The following is a 21,339-nucleotide window of genomic DNA, read 5'->3' on the forward strand; positions in this document are numbered from 1 at the left end:
TCATAAGTGATTGTCTCTGAGTACGTTTCATAAATGCAAAGTTCCTGCTACATCAGGTCTGAACTACATGCTCTATTTAATTTAATTTAATTTACGGTATAAAGTAAAAGGGGGTTACGTCTTTCTTGGCCAGGGAGATACCTCTTTTATAGAATTAATATAAAATTATACTGTCTGTTTGCCGGACGAACAGACAAATAAGTGTAATGTTAATTCCATTACCGTCAATTCAACTTAATTTAAATATTTAGGAGTAACTATAACCCGTTATAATTACTTATAAATATTTCCTTTTCTTTGCGAGCTAAATTCGCTACATATAATGGTGGAGAATGTGGGCAGACTGTGCTTCCAACTATATACTCAATTTATCTGTATTATAAGTTTGTCCCTCTTCTCCCCCAGTCGCTACAATGATGTAAAGCTCAAAGTGTGTTCTTTTAAAAGAGATGTAAATTGTGTATGTAGCACACTGTTGTCAGGAACTTTTACCATTGAAAGTCAGGAAGGTCATTTTCAGCTGTGAGGCCCAAAAGTGGGGCTGAAACCGAACAGGGTTCAAGAAACCGGGTTTATTTTCATATAAGTAACAGTATTTAGTTCAGTAAACTTAAGTTCATTTAAAGGAGAATTCAGTGCTGTTTAGTTCAGTAAAGTCTTCATTTAATCCAAAACTATTCCATTCATTAAGTTCAATTATCCTCAAATTAATATTTTTACATTCAATAAAAACAAATCATCCAGTTTTCATTGATGTTTATTTAGTGAATAATGCATTTAATAAACAATTGGTTTCACTCAGAATGACGTTTTATTTTTTATAAGTAAAAATGTTTTTTATAAAACTCATCTGAATCATTTAGTTTTACAATAAATACAATTCAATACAGTATGCGCGTGTAAGAGAGAGAGAGAGAGAGAGAGAGAGAGAGAGAGAGAGAGAGAGAGAAAGAGACCGGTGGGCGGAGCATCTCGTTGTGACGTCACAGTAGGGCAACATCTATGTAAGTCAGAACGCGTCTTTGTTTCTCTCATTTCCGAGGTTTTTGCGTGTGAGTAAAGAGGCATAAACATGGAGCTCTTCAGAAGGTTGAGAGAGTTTTTTCAAAGCAGAAGAAAGAAGAAAACTAAGCAGATTGCTGAAATGAAGGAGAAGCTGGAACACATGGAGAAAGTAGTGAAAGACTTGGATACATTTAATAATCTAATGATAGAGAAGATAACAGAAGAGAAAGAAGAGAAAGCCATTCTGCTACAGACGGTGCAACAGCTGGAGGCTACTTTAGCTCCTGAGCGAAAGCAGCAGGAACAGGATATAACTGAGAGAAGCCAGAGCTGGGCGAGAGAACAAAAACAACTGGAGGAACGTGTTGCTCAGCTTGAGGTCACATTAAGAAGAAAGAAAGGAAAGAAGGCAAAACTAGACACGAAGAAGAGTAATAACTTACAGCTCCAGACCACCAGGTCGCTCCAGGATTCCCTGAATCACTCTGAGGAAAAGAAGTGTGCAGATCATCAGAGCGATCATTTGAGGAGCGACAGAGAGCGACTGGAGCAACGTCTTGCTCTGCTGGGGACCACTTTAAATTTTGAACAAAATAAATTTGAAAAGGAAATAGAGATGATCAAACTAGACATGGAGGAGATGACCACCAGACACTTTCAAACCATCAGAGAGCTGCAGGATTCCCTGAATCATTGTGAGGAAGAGAAAAAGAATTTAATGAAAGACAGAGAACGACTGGAGAAACGTGTTGCTCAGCTGGAGGAAACTTTAAAATTTAGGAAAAATAAATGGAAGGAAAAACTAAAGGCCGAACGACAGATCGGTCACTTTATACACAACTTCTTCAATAATTCATTAAGAACAGAAAATGGCAGCAGTGGAGAGCAAAAAATCTTCTAATCTCTGGGCAGGTTTAGATTCAGCATATGAGCACATGTTATACATATAATAAAGTACAAAAAAAAATATATGTTTATTGTAATATTTAATCAAAATTACATGTTTAAATATTGTGTGTGTTTTGTTTTTATTATTAAAAAGGTTGGACTTTATTTAAATTTAACTAAGAATTAAAATCCACATGATAAAATGTTGGGAAATGTGACAAAAGTAAATTATATTAAAATGAAGGTTAAAAAGTAAAACTAAATTAAAATTCTATTTATTTATTTTAATAACTCCATTCAGTTTGATCAATTCAGTTAAAAAAAGATTTGGTTCAGTAATTTTGACTCCTTTGAATCAGTTCAAGTAACTCAGTTCAAAAGAGTTAAATAATAAAGTCCAGAAGAGTCGGTTCACTGGTTTCCACTATTTCCACTATCATACGACACTCAGTCACATGACACTAATTAAACAGTTCCTCATCGTCATTATCACACAATATGAACAGTTCAGACTCATATACACGTTACTGATCAACCAACACACATCTTTACCTTTTAATACCACAAAACTCAGAAATCCCATTGTTCAAGATCTGAGTTTGCATTTTCTCTCACACAATGACATCAGTACACATCTAATTCCATATACAACCATTTTTACACATTACAAACTGTGTACTCACCAAAATCCAAAGAAATAAACATGTAGGTATGTATTTTATCCTTTTTGACTTTATTTTCTTGCTCTGAATTATGCTGCTGCTCATCTCTTCCATACATCATACATTCTTATAGGAAAACCAAGGACCAATTAACATCTGTTTACAGGCTGCATTTGGCCCTGGGACCAGATTTTGGATCCCCCTGAGATAACTAGAGTGCTCATGGAGAAGTTATTTCCAAATCTCCCAAAACACACTGAATTTAAAGATTTAATTATATTTTTTCTAATCTATTCTACATCTTACCAGTGTGTCATTACTGCCACCTAGCGGATAATTGACAAATAAACTCTCCAATACACTCATCCAGACAGGTAGGTTCATATCTGTATTGTATTGTATTGTATAGTATTGTATTGTATTGTATTGTATTGTATTGTATGTTGTATTCTCAAAGAAAAACTGAAACAAATAAAAGACAGAAAAATAAATTGGGGAAAAAGAAAATTACTTTAAATTGGTTTTCATAGAACATGTGGGAATTTGAAGCAGAAGTCAGAAAAACACAGGTAGGGACGGGACGGGACAGAACTCACTATTTCTAGTGTGTTAAAACAAATCCAGACATGGATGGTTGCCCAACGAGGAGAGGTCGAGACCCCCAGCACATCAGGCACAGCGAGGTCAACAGACAGCCCAAGCAACCGCTCCGGCACTTGGAGACTCACCGCAGACGTCACCGCTGCTGTACGCTGATGCACCATCAATCAATCAATCAATCAAACTTTATTTATAAAGCGCATTACAACCACCAACAGGAGCACAAGGCGCTTTCCAGTAAAGCAAAAAATAAAAAATAAAAATAAAATAAAAATTTAATTAAAAGTAATATATTAAAAAATAAATAAATACTTAAGAATATAAAAAATAAGACACATTGAACATAAAATAGCAGTTGATTCAGGGCTACGTGTTAAAAGCTTGTCTGAATAAATGAGTTTTCAACTGCGATTTAAAAATACTCAGCTCAGTGACGCATCGTATGTGTGCTGGAAGCGCATTCCACAGCGTTGGTCCCTGGACAGCAAATGACTGGCCTCCAAACTTTTTATACTTGCATTTTGGAACAACCAGAGAGGTAAGTCCTGAGGAGCGGAGAGTTCTGGCTGGTTGGTAGACCTTTAATAATTCAGTGAGGTATGGCGGGGCCAGATCATTGATTGCCTTGAACACAAACAGCAGGACCTTATACTCCACCCTAAACCGCACCGGAAGCCAATGAAGCGAGCGGAGGACAGGGGTGATGTGGGAGCACTTGGAGGTGTTGGTGAGAAGACGAGCTGCCGCGTTTTGTACCATTTGGAGCCGATTTAAAAGTGATTGGTTAAGTCCAGTGTAAAGGGCATTACAAAAGTCAATCCTCGAGCTGATGAAGGCATGTATAGCTTTTTCAAGGTCAGCTTTGGACAAGAATGATTTGACCTTGGTGAGGAGCCTTAGCTGATAAAAGCTCGCGTTCAATACTGCACTGATCTGCTTATCGAAGTGCATACTTTGGTCAAAAATAACACCCAGGTTACGCACGGTAGGTGCAAACTGAGGTGTAAGAAGACCAAAACTCAGAGAACTGCTGGGTAAGTCCGAGCTAAACAGGATGTACTCAGTCTTTTCTTCATTTAGATGAAGGAAGTTCTAGGAAAGCCACTGTTTAACATCCTGAAGGCATCTATGGAGGGGGTCCAATGCAGAACGATTACTCTGAATCACAGGAAGATAGATCTGGAGGTCGTCAGCATAGAAATGAAATTGAACATTATGATTGGAGATGAGTTGACCAAGTGGCAGCATGTAGAGTGAGAACAGAATAGGACCAAGAATAGATCCTTGGGGCACACCAGATGACAGAGGAGCAACCGAGGAAGAATGTTTGTATTCAGATCTAACAGCATTTGCAAACTTCTTTTCTTTCTTGCAGTGAAGAATCACTTACACTCTGTTTGCTCTCTAATCAGACTGACGACATAAATGACGTTGGAATGAACACAGAAGTGAAGTCGAATTAGATTCTAAATAAAACTCACAAACATGCATGAGGTTGTTCACCATTCATGGTGAAATGTTCAGCTCTGCATAGATCACTTTCTAAATGTGTGAGAGATCAGTGGAAAGATCTCTCACACATTTTGTATATGACGATCCTCACAAACACAAAGCTTCTGTGTCTAAACTGCAATTTGTACAACAGGTAAAACTCTTGGGGCATCTGATATCAGAACAATGTAAAAAAAATAAAAGCAGAAGCAGGCAAAATATTCCTGTGCCCAAGACCAAGGAACAGCTCATGTATTTCCTAGGAATGTGGTTGCAGGAATTTTCAAGACTGGAAACGTTCCATGGAAATTATCAGGAATATTTAGGTATTAACAGGAATTAATGGAAATACAGTTTTAATTTACAAAATTGCAAGTTATCCTATAACAGGGAACTTAAATGTAGTTAAAAAATAACTTGTTTGATAATCAACCAGATTGAATGCAGTTTCAGTTGAATTTCTACCTGCACATTCATCAATCACATGCACACAGCACACTTACTGCAGGGGTCCTGAGACCGTACCCCTACATGCACTGTGTTTTCTTCATGTAAACAATGAGTCACGCCTCAAAAAAGGTTACAAACCACTGCCTTATGGGTAATAAAAGACCAATAATCAGGATCTCAGGTCTACATTCCTTACTATTGAAGTAAACAGGACCAATACAGAACAGTTCATCAGACAGGAAGTCACTTATAGTTACTCAAGTACAGTAACAAAGTACATTCACTCAAACACTTTACATCACACACACACACACACACACACACGTGCTCAGCTCTGCTCGGTGTCTTTCTCCTTTTTCTCCTCATCACCAGTCACTAAAACAGAGCACACTGATTAGTCCCATCAGCCACAGATCTGCTTCTCACCGCTCGTTTCCCCCCGGCTCCACCCTCCATTCACCAACCGCCGTGCACGCACCGCTGCTCCATCCAGCAGTAGTGTTCAGGTGTTGTGAGGTGAATCCAGTGTTAACCCTGTCAGAATAACTGCTGAAAGATCATCCACTTTCTTGTGCCAATCCATGTGATTAATTATAAAGTACAAATGTTTAAGTGAATCAGGTTCTGCCCCACATTAACTGTCAGCTATATTGCTTTCAGAGCTCAAAATGAACAAAGCACTAAAGCTGCAAGAAAATACCTCAACTTCAGTTTCTGTCAAATTCCTTTTCTTTAAGGACATCAAACATCACTGACTTTACTAAAGTGGATTTCAAGAAAAAAAATGCCATCATTGAATGCTCTCTGTGATGAAGAGACATTAGACATGATTGAAATTCAAAATCTTTATTTATTTAAATAAATAAAAAAATTAAGATGGTGAAACAACATGCACACTAAAGTACATGAAACGTTCGTATTTCACCATCTTCCTCTATTCCTGAATTATTTTCCATCTCTTCAAGTTGCTTCAACAGATCCTCGAAGCTGTCGATATCAAAGACTGGTACAGAATCCAGGATCTCTGTGCTGTTGTGGGGGTCTTCAGTATGATTCTGGTCTCCAGACTGGTTAAAAAATCCATATTCCTCATTTAATATGGAAAAGATGTCGTTGTTGAGCAAAGTGATTTCATCCTCGTCCTCGAGCTGAACCTCACTGCTTGTACAGTCAGACCCATAGCAGGTGCTGTAAACAGAAGTGCACAATTTTAGCTGCATATTAAAGTAAATGAGTGGCGATTATGGCCATTATTTAAGATGCAGAGTAAAACTTCATTTGCATGTCATTCTTCTGAAACTGTTCCAATGCAGTTTACTAACTCACTTGGTCTGGCAGAAAGTCGACTCAGAAACAGAAGGGAAAAGAGGAGGATCAAAGCAGAAGTCTTTAGGAGACAGCAGTTCTTGGTGGCTAAGGCCGGGGAACTGATCACTAACTTCAGGCACGAGGTCATGGACTGGTACTTCTTCTGGCATGTTCATGACTATGTGGTGGTTTGGTTGATGATCAGGTCTCCTCTGTGAGTCACTACTCTGCAAACTGCCTTTTCTCCTTCCCTTCTTTGGAAGCGGTTTATAAACCCAATCTACATGATAGAAAAGAAGAATTTAAAGAGTAAGAAGCAACATAAAAACAATAAAAGTGTCAGAATTGATGCGTTTGTTTTGTTATTTTGCCATTTGTCTATAAAGAAAGTTCACCTACCAGGAAACAACTGTTCATGTTCCTGTTTAAGCCTCCATGATTCAGTGTAGTAGGGTTTCTTCTGTTCTTCACTCAGTTTGTTCCACGCGATCCCAAGCTGCATGCTGATCTCTGCAGAGCTGCTATTTGGATTGGCCTTGGAAAAGATGGGCCGCTGTTTCCTCGCCCAAACCATGTAGGCATTCATTGGCCTTCTGATGTTGCCTTTTTTATCTCTGCACTTGGCAACGTTAAATTTATCTACAAAATAAAAAACAAACTTTAAGTTAAACAGAAATCATTATAAACTTCTAGTTAAAACAGTGAACAGAACAGAGTCATGCAAAACTGCACCAGTCTTAAACACACACAATGTTGTAGTACAAATATTTTATAAGTGCTGCATTACTCAGTCAGTACAAAATCATTTTATATTTTTCTGCATGACAGATTGATATTTAATGTGGTTTTAGGAACTAAATGATAACTATATTTCATTGTCTCTGTACTTGTTTTCTGTACAATGACAATAAAGTTGAATAAAGTTGACAGCAGGAGAAGCAGCTGTAGCTGTTACCCGTCTTATTATCTGTCATTATTTCTCCTTCTTTCTTCTGAAAGTCGCTCTTTCTGGCTGAAAAATCTTTTTTGGCGTCTTGGAGAGCGGATTGTTCAAAACATTGACGCTTTTTACTAAAAACAATTAAAAACATTTCAGCTGTTTGTTTGCGCTTCATTGCTGTTGTCAGTAAATGTTTGTGTTGAACTGCAGCACAACAAAGTTGTCATGACAATAAAAGCGAGTCCAGGGCGCTATCAGAGATACTGATGTCACAAAAGAGGCGGGGCTTCAATGATTCAAATGCAGACGCCGAAGCTGAAAACGGGTGGTGTTAAGACAAGCGAAGTGGTGTGTGATTGTAAACCCTACACGAGTTCCCGTAGCGCTCCTCTGTTTAGACACAGTAGGGTATTAAAATATTTAGAATTATATTATTTAATATAAACCACGTGTTTGCAGTTTGGAATTTGATTTTGATAAAAAAAAATTGTGGGGTTTATTTTGAGGTGTAATTAGTTTGTACTGCATGTGGTGACCTGTTGTTGTTATACTTAAAGTGACTATTAGGGGGAGTAGAAGTGCATTGAAAATAGTGAATGAGAGAACACGTGATTAGCGCGTGTCAGATGTGTGTTATGAACTATTAGAAAAGAAATCATTAATTCATGCTACCTGGCCTCGCTTCCTTCTGTTTCCTGACAACACTGCACTTTTAACAGACTTTATTTCATTTTCCTTAGATTATTCATTATACTTACCTTCTCTGAACACAAACAGATTTTGTACTTAAACACATGGTAGTATTTATAGTCTCTGTTCATCCTTCAATTATAATCATCTACTTATTAAGACGTTTGTAAGCAAGAAATTATCATAAGAATAAAATAATCTGGTAAATTAATCACAAGGTAAATTAACTGTAATACATATTTTTTATTGAATACAATCAGGTCCAAAAATGTATTTAAAAAAGAAAAAACATTAATGAAAGATGTGATTGATTTTGATCTGCTGCCAGTCTTTTTACAAGCACTTAGTGTTTTCTCTACTGGTCCACGACTACACCATAATATGTATGGGATTTTTATATTGGTATTAAAATAAGAAACTAAACTCCTATAAAATCATCTCAGCAGTAATAAAATCAAGATTTGGTGATTTCTGTAAAAGCTTGGTGTGGAATGGACGTCTCTGTTCACCTGTGTACAGCAGCACATGGGAGGACAACAAATAATGACAAGAAACAAAAAAGTGACAAACTTCATTTGGATTTGACTTTTCCTCCATCAACCTTATAGCTAACATGCCATCATTATACACACACAATGAATGTAACACTGATTTGAGGTGATCCATGACAAAAAAACACTTTCTATTAGTCAGTTCTATAAATGTTAGTTTTAAGACTAACGAGGCATAAAAACAATTCAAATGTTTACACGTGAGATTCGTAACACCACTTCCACAAATACAAAGTGCCCTAGTGTAACATTTGATCAGTTATCAGCAAAAACAACTTCCTCCTTTCTGCTAAATCTTGATATTCAAATCCTTGTTTAGTCAATTATTCCCTGGTTCTCCTACAGCTGATGTTCTACTGTGTACACAACACATCATCTACAGGAATCTTTGATATCCCCAGACCTGAGGTAAGATACTGAACAGGAACGAGTGAGATGAGACTTTTTTTTTTTTGGAGAAGACCGAGTCCTCACAGAGGACGAGCTGCTTGGAGGAGACCGAGTCCTCACAGGGGACGAGCTGCTTGGAAGAAACTGAGTCCTCACAGGGGACAAATGGCTTGGAGGAGACTGAGTCCTCACAGGGGACGAGCTGCTTGGAGGAGACCGAGTTCTCACAGGGGACGAGCTGCTTGGAGGAGACTGATGCCGTGTCCTGTCTCCGTCTTCCTGTGTCTGAAGAGACAAACACACAGTGAGACGCTTCTCGTAAAAGGAATCTATAATCAATATTACCTTCACCACCAGCTTGTGTGTTTAAACCTGAATAAATCCACTATTAAACCATTAAAAACATTTTAACAAGTTATCACAATTTATATTTGAGTAAATATTTGAACACTTTGTCTTTTCCTAACACTGTTTATCAGTTCATTTCTGCTGAACTGAACCCATTTTTCTTTTCTCTCAGTTTAACAGCAGTTACTGAAGCACACAGAGGAACAACTCAGTCATACACTAGGACACATTTCACTACCACATTTATACCTGTTTTTACATCTTTATTATTTCCTACAGTGTCCATTCACTGTATACATGTGGATCAAAATACAGAAACAACATGAAAAGCGAAATACAGTGGAACCTCGGGTTACGAACGCCCCGGCATACGTATAATTCAGGTTACGAATCGCAGTTCATCAAAATTTTTGCCCCTGGTTACGAACAATATATCGGGATACGAACGTCGCTCACCAAAAAATCGCAGGCAAGTTGGTTGTTTCTGCTCTATCCATGCAGCTCGTCACATCAGTTAGCGTCCTGTGTCCCTAGCGAGAGCATCGTGTTACTTATCCGCTTGAACTTTTCCCGGCGGCAGCGTAACAACTCGTTAGTTCATGCTCGTGGAATGATGAGATGTACAACATTAGCCGATGCATAACCACTTTACTTGTTTTTATGAAGATAGATTAGCAGGGTTACAGTCTTTTCCGAAGTACAATACCCATAATGAATTTCACTCTGGACTTCAATACCAACTGATAGTAGCCTTAAAGAAACAGCTCTCATTTTCCCTCTAATGCAACAAATGTCAATAACAAAAAATGTTAATAACACTGTCTTTAATATTCTATAATATAATATATAATAATATATAAATAATATAATATAATAAGATTCTCCTTCAAACAATAACTCTCCTCCTCCCCTTCTCTGACGTCGTCTCCTGCAGCGAGTCTTCTCAAAGGGAAAGTACCCGGTAAAGATGTTTTCCTCTTCTGTATGTTTTTATGTGGTATGATTTTAATATAACATGTTAAAAGTAAATAATATTAGTGAATATTGGCTTTATTTTTATTTAAGTAATATTTTTGGTTGTCCAGAACGAATTACCGAAGTTTCTGTTCATTATTATGGGGAAATTTGTATCGGGATACGAACTTTTCAGGTTATGAATAAAGTACCGGAACGAATTAAATTTGTAAGCCGAGGTTCCACTGTACATACTTTTGTAGTAGTATGAAATCAGGAAGGGGCAAACACTTTTTCACACCACTGTGTATATTTATTTGCATGTTTGTCACACTTTAATGTTTCAGATCGTCAAACTAATTTAAATATTAGTAAAAGATAACACAGGTGAACACGACATGCAGATTTTAAATGAAGGTTTTTATTATTGAGGGAAAACAAAATCCAAAACTACATGGCCCTGTGTGAAAAAGTGTTTGCCCCCCTGTTAAAACTGTGGTTTATCACACCTGAGTTCAATTTCTCTCACCACACACAGACCTGATTACTGCCACACCTGTTCACAATCAAGAAATCTCTTAAATAGGACCTGCCTGACAAAGTGAAGTCGACCAAAAGATCCTTGAAAGCTAGACATCACGCTGAGATCCAAAAGGTATATTATATACAGGACATAACTGAGAGAAGCCAGAGCTGGGCGAGGAAACAAAAACAACTGGAGGAACGTGTTGCTCAGCTTGAATTTATTTTGGAACAGACCACCATGGAGCTCCAGTCTTCCCTGGAAATCAATGAGGAACTGGAGAATACTGTAGACTGTGAGAAAGAGAGCTGGACGAGAGAACAAATGAAGGTGGAGGAACATGTTGCTCAGCTTGAGGTCACTTTAGAACAGACCACCATGGAGCTCCAGGATACTCAGAATCACTGTGAGAAAATAAAAAATAGTGCAGAGCAGGAGAGAGATCATTTGATCAGAGAGAAAGAGCGACTGGAGGAACATGTTGCTCAGTTTGAGCCCACGTTGGATTTTGAGGAAAAACAAGAGGACGAAAGAGAGAAAACTAAACTTGACATAGAGGAGAGGAACAACTTACAGCTTCAGACCAACAGGGGGCTCCAGGATACCCAGAATCTCTGTGAGGAAGAAAAGAAGACTTCAGAGAATAAAACAGATCATTATATGAGAGTCCGAGAGCGATGGGAGGAAATTGTTGCTCAGCTGAGACAAGAAAACATTCAAAAGAAAAGGAGAAATAGAAAAAAAAGAAGAAGACAAGAGAAACAGAGAGTCTGAACACTTTTACTACAGCGAGACACAATAAACACTAATAAATAAATAAAGATTTTGAATTTCAATCATGTCTAATGTCTCTTCATCACAGAGAGCATTCAATGATGGTATTTTTTTTCTTGAAATCCACTTTAGTAAAGTCAGTGATGTTTGATGTCCTTAAAGAAAAGGAATTAGACAGAAACTGAAGTTGAGGTATTTTCTTGCAGCTTTAGTGCTTTGTTCATTTTGAGCTCTGAAAGCAATATAGCTGACAGTTAATGTGGGCAGAACCTGATTCACTTAAACATCTGTACTTTATAATTAATCACATGGATTGGCACAAGAAAGTGGATGATCTTTCAGCAGTTATTCTGACAGGGTTAACACTGGATTCACCTCACAACACCTGAACACTACTGCTGGATGGAGCAGCGGGTGCGTGCACGAGCGGCGGTTGGTGAATGGAGGGTGGAGCCGGGGGGAAACGAGCGGTGAGAAGCAGATCTGTGGCTGATGGGACTAATCAGTGTGCTCTGTTTTAGTGACTGGTGACGAGGAGAAAAAGGAGAAAGACACGAGCAGAGCTGAGCATGTGTGTGTGTGTGTGTGTGTGTGTGTGTGTGTGTGTGTGTGTGTGTGTGTGTGTGTGTGTGTGTGATGTAAAGTGTTGGAGTAAATGTACTTTGTTACTGTACTTGAGTAACTATAAGTGACTTCCTGTCTGATGAACTGTTCTGTATTGGTCCTGTTTACTTCAATAGTAAGGAATGTAGACCTGAGATCCTGATTATTGGTCTTTTATTACCCATAAGGCAGTGGTTTTTAACCTTTTTTGAGGCGTGACTCATTGTTTACATGAAGAAAACACAGTGCATGTAGGGGTACGGTCTCAGGACCCCTGCAGTAAGTGTGCTGTGTGCATGTGATTGATGAATGTGCAGGTAGAAATTCAACTGAAACTGCATTCAATCTGGTTGATTATCAAGCAAGTTATTTTTTAACTACATTTAAGTTCCCTGTTATAGGATAACTTGCAATTTTGTAAATTCCAACTTTATTTCCATTAATTCCTGTTAATACCGAAATATTCCTGATAATTCATATGGGAAGTTTCCAGTCTTGAAAATTCCTGCAACCACATTTCTAGGAAATACATGAGCTGTTCCTTGGTCTTGGGCACAGGGATATTTTGCCTGCCTTTTTTTTTCTTTTAAGTTTTACATTGTTCTGATATCAGATGCCCCAAGAAATTGCAGTTTAGACACAGAAGCTTTGTGTATGTGAGGATCCTCTATAATTATTTGGAGAAAGAGTCTGGTGTCATTATGCCATGGCTTGGGAAGTCGGGATGTTGTTAATAAATGTAAACTGATTTAATGTCATACAGTGTGTCTGTGTTCTACATTACAGTGGGGTCTGAGGTTCGGTTCCCAGCGTGTTGTTTCCTTACATTTTTTTATCCAGGGCCCAAAATCTTTCCACTGATCTCTCACACATTTAGAAAGTGATCTATGCAGAGCTGAACATCTCACCATGAATGATGAACAACCTCATGCATAATTTTCTTTTTCCACCTCTTCTTATTGTTTAAATTTTTATTTAAGCATACAATACAATACAATACAATACAATACAATACAATACAATACAAAATACAATACAATACAATACAATACAGGTGTGAATCTACCTGTCATGATGAGTGTATTGGAGAGTGTATTTGTAAATTATCTGCTAGGTGGCAGTAGTGGTACACTCACTGGTAAGCTGTAGAACAGGGGTCACCTACGGTGGCCGAGAAGTGCAAAACAGATTAACAAATCCGAAAACAAAATAACAAATCCGAAAACACAAGTCAGACAAACTGGAAAATGTAGGTATAGTTTGTGAATGTAAACTTACCGATCATTGGACAAGACACCTGTCAGTCAAGATATACAGGTGAATGACAGGTGTCTTCTCCAATGATTGATAAGTTTACATTCACAAACGATACCTACCTTTTCCGGGTTGTCTGACTTGTCGCTGTGTTTTCGGATTTGTTAATGTGTTTCGTGCAACGATTCAGACAAACCGGAAAAGGTAGGTATAGTTTTGTTTCCTTTGCAGACTTTCCTGAAGCCCCTAAATTAATAATGGTCATAGTGACATTGGTAACATTGCATTAATGTTATAATATCTGATAGCCATTAGAGGGCACTCTCGTGCTGCATGTGGGTGTGTTTGCAGTGTGCAGAGTAAACGAGTAAAAAACGCTGTGCGGTCATGTCTCCGGTTCTTTCTGCGCATGCTCCGAACTTAACGGTATAATATGTGTTTTATAGCATAATGATGCAAACAACAGTATTTACATTCATCACATTACTGTGCTGGAAAACAATACAAATTAAATAAAAAAGAAGAAAAAATGTAGAAGAAGAAAAGCAGGACAAAGACAGAGGTAATGTGATGTAATGAATAGTGATGATCATATAAATAAACTCAGTTTAGTAAAAGTTTGTGAATAAACTTTATATTGGTCCAGTTTTTAAAGTTTATTCTAAAAGTTTTAAATAGTGTAATAAGTGGACAAGAAATATGAGTCAGTTTATGTCACACAGATTTATTAGTTTTTTTTTTCTCAATCTTAATTCAGTGTCATTACAAAATAGGTTTAAATTTGTAGAGATTTTATTTGGACAAACATTTCAGACAAAAGAAATCAGCAACATATATTGGTCATCCTGTATCAGTCGACCTCTAGGTGTGAGTTTAAATGATATGCTCAGTTGTATGTATGAGATAATTGTAGTCTCTCTACGTCTCTCAGTGATGATGAACTCGCACGTATGACATCCGCTGTATGTAGATAAACATAGGTTGTGTTTAACCTGAAGAGGGTGAAGCTGAGACTTCAGACAGCAGACGGACTTCTGAGGAGGAACATCAGCACCACACGAGAGGTTAGAGGTCACCAACCTGTAATTAATCCTGGAGGAATTAAGTGTGATTAGAGAGATAGTGATTTAAATGTATTAATGCAGCTGTGTGTGTGTGTGTGTGTGTGTGTGTATCAGGTGAGTGTACAGTTCAGTGAAGTGCTGATACACCTTCAGGACAGACTTCTGTCTTCAGAAGTCACACTCCTCACTGTCTCACACACACACACACACACACACACACACACACACATAAAAAAAAATATATATATATATATATATATATATATATATATATATATATATATATATATATATATATATATACATATACATACAGTGTTTGGCGGTAACGCGTTACTTTTAAAAATAAAAATAAAGTAACTTTGTTACCGTTACCGTATGGTAACTTTTATAAATGGAATGAATTTGGGCTGAAGTGTAGACTACAGTCTGACCTGTTTACAGCAGAGACACATTGTAGGATTGGAGGATGAACCACTGTAAACAGGAAGAAGACGCACTGTGGGCGTGTCTCCGTTTATTCAGGTCTGTGCGGCAGTAATGGCGAGTCGAGGCGAGAGCAAGACGAGTTTCTCAAAGTGTTAATATGCTCATTATTTCACTTTAGTTGAGTATAAAGACAAAAACTGTTTAGTCTAATGTAAGCTGTGTATTTCTGGTTTGAAGCTCGTATCTACTGCGATAGCAACACCTCCAGAAACTCCATGCCTGAGGAGCTAGAAGCTAGAAGCTAACCCGGTGTTCTGTTCTACATTGTTGATAGTTTTCATACTTCAGCTGTGAAAGGAACATGTTTAAGAGCTCAACACAACAGCTTTTATGATGCAGAAGCCACTTTAGTGTTTGATTGTGAATATATTATTCAGCTTGTTTTGTTATTTATTTCAGAAATGCTTGTGATATATTCAGTTTGTGCTGCTCTGACTTTAATAAAATAGTGTTTAAAAATGACTTTGTGTTTAAGTCAGTTTTGTGTTTGTAGACCATAACACATAAAAGGGCATTAATGGGAACATTAAAGAAGATTCTTTAAAAAATTACTAAAAAGTTACTTTTAACAGTAACGCATTACTTTTTGAATTAATTAAGTAGTAACTGTAACTAGTCACTAGTTACTCAGTTAAAATTCTCAGGTCAAATTTACTACATGACCACCCACATGAACCACAATAGACTTGTGCATATTTTCCTGTATTTTATTGTCTATTATGGTGTTGTTCTGGTTGTTGTTCTGATCTTTGGTGATCATGATGTACTAATATACTGCAGCACTTCATGTGTTACTGTCTTTTACAATCAACTGCATTAACATAAAGAACAGATCATTAGAAAGAACTTTTTTGTGTATGATATTGTGTATTCATGTATTTTTGCGCATGGTTGTTGTACATTGCATCACTTTTCAAGCTACTATCTCTTATTATATGTTACGTTAACGACATAAACAACAACAGATTCATGTATCTTAAAAACTAAATTCTTATACGTGCATTACATTTACATTAATGTGTTTTTTCCTGAGCTCATCAGTGCAGTATGTTGCATCACTTTCATGCTGTCGTCTATTATGATGTACAATATTACAAACAACAGCAGCAGATTCATAGATCTTTAAAGAAACTGTTGTACATGCATTACGTTACTGTGTTTGTTTGTTTGTTTGTTTGTTTGTGTTTGTTTCACACAAGGTTTTAGAGGACGACGAGTGGACGTCTCGACTGCGGCGGTAGAGGACGATGAGTGGACGTCTCCTCTGCGGCGGTAGAGGACGATGAGTGGACGTCTCGACTGCGGCGGTAGAGGACGATGAGTGGACGTCTCCTCTGTGGCGGTAGAGGACGATGAGTGGACGTCTCGACTGCGGCGGTTTGGCAGCACTGGGGTTTGGCTCTGAAGCTGGAAACACACCTGTTCCCCGTCAGAAGAAATGGTTGGATCTGTTTTATAAGGTTTGTGCAGACAAAAATGTGTATGAGAACATGATTAAACACAGGTACCATAACCTAAAGGTCTTTATTTGTACAGAGGGAGAAATGTCCAGTGCAGGTCCACGACCAGTCGAAACTTTCCGGTGGACCACAGAAACGTCTTTGTGAAATCCACCCTCCTAAAGTGTTCATTTCAGACTTTCAGGTGATCATCTCTTTCATGTCACGTCACTGTGGACCTGCACAACTATATTTGTGACCACACTCATGTGCTTTAAATGTCCTCTGCTGTGGGATGCAGAAATAATTGTTATTTTTATTTTTATTTACAAAATCTCAATAAAGTGATGTTTATGTAACAAAATGCACTGGAAGAAAGACAGACAGACAAAAGTTCACCAAGCAGAGCTTCTTTATTTTCTTTCGTTTTCACCCTGGCGTTTTCCTTTCCAGTGCTCACACCAGGGTTCACCCACACACTCACGGTTCGGGACGCCTTTCCTTCTTGACGTTCGCCGGTGGTCCCTCCCTCACGCTTTCTCTCTTTAGCGCCCACCAGAGTTTCCTCACGCACCGGCACAACTTTTCTTCGCGTCCACGCGAGTTCACTTTCCGGGTGACGCATCTTACACCGGCGCCCGTCTGCGCTTATTTCCGCTTCAGCGACCTTCCGCTCGTCTCTCTGCTTGGTGTCTCTCTTTTTTTTTTTGGCGTCACCAGACTGAAACAGAGCACTGATTAGTCTCATCAGCTGCAGGTGTTTCTTACCGCTCGTGCCGTCCGGCTCCGCCTCCACTCGCGCACCGCTGCTACAGTTTACATCCCTAATCATATAGAACAATATCTGCTTTATCTATTCCCATTTCTCATCCAGTGATCAAATAGTGGAAGCACTGAGATCAGTGTAAAACACTTTGGTTTTTGCTCAAGTGTGTTAAAGTGTGTTATATTTATAGATCTTCATTTCACTTCACTTCTGCCCTCAGACTCTCACTAGTGTACAGAGATGATTGTGGATTAAACATATTCATCTGCATCCAGTCCTTCATCTGCATCCGGTCCTGCTGTTTCTTCCAGTTCTGCTCCTTTAATCATTTCTTATTACTATTATAATCTATAGTTATTTATGATTAGGTTGTTTTAATCCCAATTAGGGACTTTTTTTTTTATCATTGTATTTGATTATATCTATTGTTAAATAACCTTTATTAAAATATACATAGTTTTGTAATTTGTATTTTTGTGTGTTTAAATCTATTATAATTTATCATTTGACATTTTTGTAGCATTTTCAGTAATTAAAAATAAAATTTTTATCGTTCATAAAACTGTGACTCATGAATTATTCTGTGAACCTGCTGAACCCATTATTATTATTATTATTATTATTATTATGTAGAATGTAAATAAACAAATACAAAACATGTCCCATATAATAAACCTTTGTTTAAAATGTTAAATAAGTAAATTAAGAAAATAAATATACATCCATTTTATGCCTCTTTATTGGAAAAATTAGTCAAATCATACAGATATTAATTAACATGAGTGACAAGTGATGTATTTTCATTCACATCATCAGTAGTTTTGTGCACTATTGGGGGATTTATAAACATCGATCTGCCAAAAACCATAACAAATGTCCATCGTCTATCCATTTCCTTTCTCTTTTTCCTCTATTCCCTTCTTTACCCTTCTTTTCCCCTCTTCCCACCCCTTAACAGACTATTGATCTCCAGCTTCACACAGCTCACAGCCTCAACTCTGTCTCACACTGCCCTCTAGCGGCACTATCAGGACGTGCTTTATGCTCCATTCTGTACTAATGTGACTTCTGTTTGTGTTTTAATGCAGTGATTCTCAATCTTTTTCTGCCATTTACCACTTCAGAGGGGTGGGTTTTTAAACGCACCTGTCCTCCGTCACCTCAAAAAAAGGATAATTAAAATCTTCATATTGAAAAATGTCTAGTTTATTGAACTATCCAATTCTAAATGAACATTAACTAGCAAAATAAAGGTGTAGTTGTGATATCACTTGGACTTTCTGTCACTTTGCAGTCTGTGCAAAATAGAGCAAATTCATTTCATAAATCTGTTTAAAACGGGGTTGTAGACTTGATACTGTCACTCTCAAGTCAAGTTCAATATTGAGCTGAGATCTGTATTTAGTTTTCAGTGTAGCAACATCTGAAAAGTCTCAGAGATGAGATGTGGCAAAAGGAACAGGATGAAACAGTTATATTTTCTTTAAGGCTGAATTTTTGGTTTAATCTCCTACCAGAGTGATGTGTACAGAATCATCATAAAAATTCTAGTATCTCCATGACAACCGCCAAACAAACAAACAGCAGCAAGAAGCAGCAGCGATTAGCAGCAACTAAGAACATTTACAACTTCTCTTCTATTAAACATTTCTTCATACAGGTACCTGGTAAGTCTTCTAAATAATTATGGTAGAATATTGTACATTATTTATGTCATGCGGGAAACGGAGGCGGAAGCCAAAGTAACAGCAAATAAAGTTTTATTTAAACAAAAGGGCGAAGACAAAACACAAATACTTGCTGTGAAAGGATTATTCCGGTGGCCCACAATAGTCCAGAGTCTGAGGAATAATCCGAATGAGGGAATCCGGGAAAAAGGAAAGTAATATCCACGGTGCGCCTGGAAAGAGTGCACGCGGAGCGAGAGCGCGAGAGTCCGGGTCGAACTGCACGTAGCGGGAAACGCATGCGCGCGCACATAAGGCAATATGAACACACAGGAACATGCAATAAAGGAGCCGGAGTGTGGGGGAATGTGGTTTATATCGGCGGTGTGATGAGTGAGTGAATATGCCTCAGGTGTTCTCAATGAAGCCCGATGCGAGGAGCTCCATGTGGGCGGGGCACATGAGAGAAGGAGCAGGGCGTTCCCCGAAGCACCAAAGGGGGCGTGGCAGGGGGATTCCTGACAATTTAGTAGAAGACTTGAAAAGTACAAAGTAATTATTTAGTGACATTAACTAGCTAAGATTAGCTTTTATAGTTTATCTTTTTATATTAATCCATCATATGTATTTAATAATTAGTATAGAATCTATTAGATACAATGAAGTAGCTTAATTTAACCTATTTATCCCATATTTTAATCAAACTCATGTAACCTGTTTACTCCAAGTATAATTAACATAATATACTAATAAATAGAGTAGAATAGGGTCAGACTGGGACTACAATTTTAATAATTTTTGCAGCCGTGGCATGTTTTATCTGTTGTGGAATTCCTTGTCATTGTTTAGACAATACGTACAGCTCCCAGTGTATAAAATTACAGGTGAAGAGTCTTCTACAGAAAACATCTCCACAGATATGGATCAAAACATCTATGTGGATTTGGATGGAGGGATTATGGCCCTAGTCGATAAAAAAAATGACTGTAACAAACGTTTTCTTATAACTAAAAGCACTAAACTCTTTCTATGCTTTTATTCTGATTCTTTGATTATATCGTATAAAAATCATGTTGTTGTTGTGTGTATTTTATGCTGTGTGCAGGAACATGGCAGCTGGTGAACATAGGTGGCCTTTGCAAGGTATGCGTCTGCATCAAGGCACGTGTGCGTACATGGAAGCATGTGCTGAGGGGTATAGCTTCATCTTTGACACCTTTAGACCTACCTGCGATGCTTGTTTTTTCCTTCTTCTTCAAAAGCATTGCCTGTGGTGCCTGGAGCAGCCCACCTGTCCTTTAGGTGAACGGTGCTATAATTTCTTCCGTAAATGGATCAGGTTTCCTCCGGAAAAGGACGAATTCGTTTGGAAAACTGATGCGGACCCGTTCAGACCGGTGATGGACATTCTGCACCACGCTGACATGTTCTCCCCAGATGGAATGTGGCTAGATTCCATCCAGAACTCTGTCTATGATCTTACTGCTGGACTTCAGCTGATCACCCGTATCCTTCATGTGCGTAGGGCTATTACCCTTGTCCAATCGTTTGGAGTTCCTGCCCGCTCAATGGTTGCTCTGAGAACTCACGGATTTCTCTTCACGGACTTCATCATGCAAAGCACCTTTGTAACGTACTACACCATCACCTTCTGTGGCTCTGTTCTATGGACAACTGAACCAGCGAAACATCGTGATTGGAATTGTCGTCCAATCCTTTGTCGCAAATGTCACACAATCGGAACAGACTCAATAGTATTCTCATCGAGACTTCACAGTGGTGGTTTGAGGTTTCATGATGCGGTGTGGTCTGCACTGAAGTCTCACAGTTCTATATCTGTTCCCCTGCCGCACTGGATCAGACAACTATCACCCATTCCAGTAAAAAAAAGAAAATAGAGAGAAAAAAAAGGCAAGTGAGTCTGGACATCAAGGACAGGAACTGAAAGCTAAACCTCTCCATGTCCAATAATAATTAATAAAATCAATAAAAATGTAAAATATTAAATCACTTGTTTATTGAAGTGTTCGACATCATTTAAATCCTGATTCTAAATCAGTGTTTCTCAACTGGAGGATGCTTTTAAACTAAATAATTAAAATACACATGATAAACTTTTGGGAAAATGTGACAAAAGTAAAATTGTATAATTATTAAAAGATTAAGTTAAATGATTTTTGTCTTCCTTTCAAACGCCGTATGACCTCCTCATGGATTCTTGCATCTTGTTTATATCCCTCTTGTGGAGCAGGGGGCTGTGGCTCGGGGTCATAATGCTGAGGGGGAGGGAGGTCAGGAGGGAGAGGGAAACTGGTCCTCAGTGCCACATTGTGCAAAACACCACACACCCTGATAATCTTACACACATTTTCCGGTGGTATAGAAGTCTGCCACCTGAGACATCCAGAGCTCCACATCTGCATTTCAGGAGGTGAGGAGCGTCTGAGGGGTGAAGCCTCTGTCACCTGTCATATTATAGACTA

The 21,339-nt window shown here is 38.2% G+C and overlaps 1 protein-coding gene and 1 long non-coding RNA gene across 2 annotated transcripts in view; both read right to left on the bottom strand.

The window, feature by feature from the left end:
- Positions 1-21,339, bottom strand: part of LOC124384581 (little elongation complex subunit 1-like) — a 256,093-nt gene that overhangs the window by 147,992 nt on the left and 86,762 nt on the right. The window lies entirely within an intron of this gene.
- LOC124384785 lies at positions 16,818-19,389 on the bottom strand. The gene is made up of 2 exons (XR_006925600.1): positions 18,987-19,389; positions 16,818-17,144 (listed from the first exon to the last, which is right to left on the bottom strand). It is a non-coding gene; the product is annotated as an uncharacterized LOC124384785 (long non-coding RNA).

This window comes from Silurus meridionalis, chromosome 4 (assembly GCF_014805685.1).
Source record: "Silurus meridionalis isolate SWU-2019-XX chromosome 4, ASM1480568v1, whole genome shotgun sequence".
Classification (NCBI taxonomy): domain Eukaryota; kingdom Metazoa; phylum Chordata; class Actinopteri; order Siluriformes; family Siluridae; genus Silurus; species Silurus meridionalis.